Source organism: Pseudopodoces humilis, chromosome 1, assembly GCF_049639895.1.
Source record: "Pseudopodoces humilis isolate 2021_Gansu_Grassland_sample_001 chromosome 1, ASM4963989v1, whole genome shotgun sequence".
In the NCBI taxonomy this organism is placed as follows: domain Eukaryota; kingdom Metazoa; phylum Chordata; class Aves; order Passeriformes; family Paridae; genus Pseudopodoces; species Pseudopodoces humilis.
Window position 1 is genome coordinate 120,282,318 of NC_142200.1, and position 6,810 is coordinate 120,289,127.

The window sequence follows — 6,810 nt, forward strand, 5'->3', positions numbered from 1 at the left end:
CATGTGCTTATGACTCACTCCCTTTGCTTTCAGCATTGCCTGGGATTTCTGAGAGACCTGTTTGGAGCCACACCATTCACCCCACAGGCATTTTTATACTAGTTTTGCACTGTGATCAATTTTTGTAGTTAATTTGTTTTTAAATTAGGAATACTTATTTCCAGAAATCCAAATTAACTCTTGCCCCAGCCTGATTTGCAAGTGTTACTGGAGCAGCTCACTGCATTTGATGAACCCATCACTACTTAACCACATGGCTCGCCCCATATGCTGGGCAGCAACTCTAAACTAAATGGAAAATGGCCAATTCAAACACATCTCTTGACTTGGCTCCTGATCAGAGTTGATTGTTAAGGAAAACGTTATTTAAACATTTAGTGGGTACATGCCTACCCAATGGTGGCTAGAGGTGCCACCACAGCCCCTGTGTGGTGATGGCTGCTCCATATCTAGCTCCCAGGTTGTCATGACCCACACACAGACAATGGATTGTATAAACTTCATGGATTGTAGTGATAAACAGAAGACAGACTTTGCTGTCTGGCCTAACAATGAGGTATAACCAGTGGCTCCAGAGGAGCAGTGTAGATTGGCAAACACGGCACCTAGTGGTTCAAATTCAGGTTCAGTGTGCTTCCCCAGCCCAGGTGTTCTTCTACAGGCAGTGCAGCAGCTGATTTTCACGGAAGCCCTGGCAGCCTTGTGAAGTTTCTTGCTGTTGTTTGCGGCAAAGAACAAGCCTTGGTAAGATGGCAAGGCATAGAGCCAAGAACTGAGTAGTGGTTTCAGTGGTCCCAAAGGACAGCACTTGTAAGTGTGACACTGGCTAGCCAGAAACCGGTGAGCTGGGCAACAGTAAGCCATTTTTATTTTGGGCAAGGCAGGTGGAAGTCCATAGTTCCAAGGCACTGTCAACAGAATGAAGACATTGCCCAATGGAAAGGGATTTTAGAACTCTGACTACTTTTTTTTTTTTCTGTTTCTTCTATTTTTCTGGTGTTTTCTATTAACTGTGTTATTTATATCCATTACCACTACCCAGAGCACCCTAGTCAGCATTTCTCTCAGTAATGCAGGCTCTGATGTCCAGTCCTGTGGATCTTGCATATGTAGAATCCATGCTTCAGCATCCTCCTGGCTGGAGCTAACCCTCTCTCCTACTGCCAGCCAAGGAGCAGGGTGACAGCAATAGCCTTAGGGATACAGGCTTGTTTAAACTAAGCCCTCATTATCTGGCAGAAACAAGGGGGAGCATAAATTGAAGTCAAAGCTGTGACTGACTGTGCAAAAAAATCATATGACTGCAGCGTCCTCATGTGATTGTTGCTTTTTTTGTTGTCATTCAATCAACTACATTCCCAGTTGAAATGTCAGGTTCCGAAGGCATTCACGATTATTTTTTTAAACCATGTGGGATATTAACTTTAATTGCACTCCTTTGTTTCCAGGTTGTTGATCCTAGAAGTGAAAAGTGACCTTCAAACACTGTGGTTCAGCACTGGGAGCCTGATCCAAAGTCTGCTGGGGAGAAAGGAAGTTTGAATGCTCATTACCCAGAGGGTTTTGAGAACCTCCAGAGGAAAACTGCTGACAACAAATGCCTGGTAATTAAAACCAAAAATTTATCAGCCTAAAAACAATAAAGTTGGTTAGGATGGAGTTTTTTGCCATGTTATTTGATACATGAAATTGTTACATAAATTTTGAGTGACAGTCTCAATAAGAACCAGCCGGTAGAAATTATTAAACATGTTGTAAATAGACTTCAGAGGCACTGAGGATCAGGCCTGTGGTTAGAGGAATCCAAACCCACCAGGGCTGGGGTAATAACTAAAAGGTGGCTTTACTGTGACACTCCAGTCCTTCATATTCTTCCTTCTCTGCTCTTGGGCTTTAGATTACACATTCTTGCAGGGCTGACACAGAAAATATTTGGGTCCACTTGTGCTGTGGCTGCAGCCAACATTCACAAGAGGAGAGGAGAAGGGAAGAAAGAGCTAGAGGGAACAGGAGTGTAAAGGAAGTGAGAAGAATAAAAAGCTAAGAAAAGTGTGCTGAGTCAAGACTGAAGGGACCGTCTGAAAACTGAGCTGAGTCCTTTAAGTGTCTTAGCCATAGCTGACTGTGTCTGAAAACGAGTGTCTGAAACACTGAAGGGTTGCTTGAAACCTGTAGATCACCATCAGATCTTAAATTACCTTTATAGCTTCTACATGAAACTATACAAGCTGTTTCTTGGTCTCTGAGAAACAGCTTTGCAATTTAAACAAGTGAATTGAATCAGGCAGCTATAAAGGAGAAAATGTTTGAAATATATTCTAAACATTCTCCCAGCAAAGAAACACACATTTAGGGAGATTTAGGGCTTCATCTGACAAAGAAGTGCGTGGGCAGGAAGTGCCTGGTACTTCACAGCTTTAGCAGCTCAGTTATTAAATCTCATTGAGGAGATACACATCTCTGCTACCTGAAGGGCTGTCAGATGACAGGGTGTGAACACATCATGTGTACCTGCATGTCTAGACTGACAGAGCTGGCATGCTCACACTGCTATCACACCACCATCAATGCAACACGAATACAGGAATTGTTTATCATTGCTAGCAGGAACTTTAAAAAAAAAAGAAAAAAGAAAAAAGAAGAAGAAAAATGCAAAGGAAAAAAAAAAGAAAGGCAAGGGAAAAAAAAGGGGGGGCAGGGGAATGGGATTTGAAGTATGAATTTGGCTTTTGGCCAAGAAAGCAAAGGAAAACAAGACAATCTTGGTTTGGCAACCAGGTACATTTAGGTAAATGTTGTCTGCTATTTACCAGTGATCTCTCAAGGGAACTCTGCTTAGGGCTTGACAAATTCCCTTTCTGGGAAGAAATCATCTGTGCCTTACTTCACACAGGACAATGGGCATCAGCTGATTGAACCAAACATGTAAACAAAGCTGCTTTAGCAGTCTGCAGTTCTTCTTGTACCGGGAAGGAAAAGAAAACTCCTGATCAGTTTCTAGTATCATCTATCTCAGTTTATCACTGAAAAATGAATTAACCCTTGCAACTTACCAAACTTGGCTTTCAGTAATTCCAGTGCCTTTATTTTTTGCCTTTGTAGTAGCTAAAGCTATGCATTTTACAATTTTTTTATGGGAAGGTGTTTCCTAGCAGTCATACATTTCTCAAATTCCTGGGGTTGGGGATGGTCATAGCATCATAGAGTGGTTTAGGTTGGAGAAGACCTTTAAGATCATTGGGTCCAACTGTTGACCCAGCATTAAACCATGTCCCTAAGAGACACATCTACACATCTGTTAAATACTTCCAGGGATGGTGACTCCACCACTTCCTGGGCAGCTTGTTCCAATGCTTGACAACGCACTCTGTGGAGAAATTTTTCCTAATATCCAATCTAAAATTGTTTCAGATTTTAAAGATCTTTTCCAAACTTGGCATTTGACCACAGCATAGGAATGACCACAGCATGAGATAAGGCCGAGGGGTGACCTTATCTCTCTCTACAACTACCTGAAAGGAGGTTATGGCAGGTGCTGGTCAGTCTCCTCCTCCAGGTGACAGCCAACAGGATAATAAGAAATGGCCTCAACTTGCAGCATGAAAGATATAGAATTTATTTTGTGATATGAACAATTTTTGGTCAGATTTGCTCTTGAGGGAAGGCTTGAATGAGACTGCTATCTCTGCTTTTTTTTGGTTCCTCCCTCCAAATGCTAAACTCCCTGTGACTGAGGTCACAGCCATGTGTGTGACAGTGCCCCAAATGCCTCATAAAAGCAGCTTGTGGGGAAGAAAGAAATCTGCAGCAATTTAACATCAGCAAATCCTCACAAGAGCTCAGCCTGGAGATACAGACCCAAAGAGTGCCCTGGCCCACTCATCCTCACAGGTGAACTCGTCTTCCCTGCCCATGGTAGGGCTGATCCATGCAGATGACCAGCAGTTGAAGACGAAGCACAACATCACTTACTGTCCAGATTGCACCTTTTTTAAAGGTGAGTAAAGGAAGTAAGTTTATTTATTATCCCTGTATAGGTTTAGTTGTGGGTTTTTTTGACTATGATGACAGTGCAAGGAGGAGGTGTAGCTATCCTGGCAGTCCCAGTGCTCTGCTGGGGTAACACATGTCTCTTCCAAAGTCTCTGCAAGCTTCTGGCCTGTCCTACGTGCAACTCAGCTGACCCACTTTCAATTTTGCAGCTGCTAGAGTTAATTTACAATCTGGACATTGGTTTTACTCTGCTACTTTTCTCATACTGATTTAATGAATTGTTAATGATGTGTTTTATAGTCACCATGATTCATTGAGGCACAGATCTCTTCCAATCAGGAGAGCAGGTAATTGCAGTGAAAGCACATGATTGTGGCTGCACGAGACCCATATTTTTCATCATATTTTAATGAAATTGATTCAGGCTTCCCTGTTGCTCAGAGAGGTGTTAGAAAATCAATTTTGTATCATTCAGCTCAAGAGAGCAATCAAATTTTTGCTGAAAAGTTCTATTTTCTCTAAAAACATTAATTGATATTTTGGCTAGGAAGAAGAGAAACATTTCTTAAAAAAAAAAGTTATCCAGAAACAATCAAACCAGCAAACCCCAGCCAAAAAAGTGACCTATCAAAGAGACATACTTAACAAGAACATCTGCTATGTATCTATATGTATCTGTAGACTCTTTGGTGGGAGGACACTGAAGGAGAAATAGTCTCACAGCCAAAACTCCTTTAAAGCTTTTCTAAGAAATAAGGTAAACTGAACATACTCAGTTGCACCTCACTGCCTGCATATGCTATGTTTCACTTATTATGGGTGAGGGATAAGAGTTCACCACAGAAGCTCAGTTGTTTTATGGTCCAGTGAAATTGCCTTGACTGCTTCAGAAATAATCTCAGCACTTCCCTGAAATAGGAGTCTGAATTAATGAAAATTCTGGCAGCTGAATTTTAGCGTAACATACTCTTTAATGTGTTAACATAAAAAAAATGGGCAAAATGCTGCATTTTTGGACTGTATTCCCACTGACTCATAGCAGTAATTCAGAGAGTAACCTCTTCTTTATTCAAGTAGTGAATATACAGGCAACAGAGAGAGAAGAAAAATGAATATATTACAAAGCAACCAACCTTCTATCTAAATGCCCAATTTAGATACTAATATTTATGGCATAAAAGGGAGGTAAACTGAGCAAGTGGAGCTGTTGCACTCCTAGCGAGGTGCTGCTGTCACCATAGGACTTAAATCCACCTGGATCCACCTTCTGTAGCTGACAGCATTGAGGATTCATTGGGGAATCTGGAGGGAAATAGAAGGAAAAAGATCACACAGGGTTTGGTTTGGGTTGGGTTTTTCCAGGTTTGCCTGCTGCCATTTGCACAGAGTGGTCACGGCTTGCCGGAGCCATGGGTTAACCAGTGAGGCACAGGAGGAGCAGCCATGACTCGCCCATTCCCACTTGTCCATCACCACCTGGACTCATCTTCAGCTGCTGCAGAGTAACAGGGGGCAGGATCAGGCCCTGATGTTCTGCTGGCAGGGCAGGGGAGGACACTCAGGCTGCTGATGCAGCCGTGCAGCCCCCAGATCAGCGTGGGTTACCGCCCTGCCCCACAGCTGGAGGGGCTCTTGCTTGCGGAAACTTCAGCAGGAGCTGCTGCTTGGCTGGGACAAGTGTGTGTTTTTAATGCCCTGCTCCCAAATGCATTGCATAATAATCTTTAAAAGTTCTGATCACATGTGGGCAGGGAAATATATGAAATATATAGGAGTTAATCTTCTGAATTCATCTTAAATGAACACCCATATCCTTTATTTATATTCTCTGTGATAGAAGTGTAAATTTGCACTGATTCTCTTTTAAATCTGTGTTGGAATATGGTTATTTTATTTCACCTTTCTTTGCCAATACTGGAAAATCTAACATGGCTTTACTGTGTTACCGTGTGAGAACCAAAAAATTGATTTAATACAGCAGCCTACTTGCAATCCCTGGCTTAAATGAAATACTGAGGGTAAAATCTGCCTAGCACGTGGACTGCTCTGATCGCCAGAGCTACGAGCCCAGCATGGGAAATGCTATATAACATGATTAGAATCATTACAGAAAATGTGTGTGCATCATGTAATAGAAAAATCTGCTTCTTAGATCTATAGTTTAAGCTGTGTCCCCAAAAAGAGCAAAATAGCTTAACAAATCTTTCCTCAGCCACGCTGCTTAATTGCAGCTGGTTGCTCAGAGAATTGCAGTGGTCTGGAAGGAAAAAACTCTTTGGTGTCCAACATAAGAGGCTTCACTGCAAAAGGGTCACACTGCAATGGTTTGGTTCTGCTGCTCATGGAAGGAAGGTGAACAGTTATTAAAAAAAATTCAGATCCAGTGTGTGATCATTGCCATTCCTCTCGGTAAAGGTTATTATATCCAATGTGAATAGACTGAATTTAGTCCTGTACTGTGTCTGGCATCAAAGTGTAAAAAATGGAACAGACCCGAAGAAAAGAAAATAGAGAAAAGAGAAACATTAGTAAAGAGGAGGAAAATGGATTGTACATTCAAACCTCTACAAATTCACATTGGCTTCTCATGCTACTGTTTAGTGAGTTGTATTTGGATGGAAGCAAAAAATAAGTTTATATGAATTAAGAACAAAATGATGAAATTAAAATAGATATTATTTGATATCTTAGTTACTAATTGTTTCTTCTGTTACATTTCAGAGTACTGACTTCTATTATTACATAATACATAAGAACTTCTGGAAATAAAATCTAGTTATTGAATGGTTTGTTGTAGAATGAAAAATAAAAATAAGA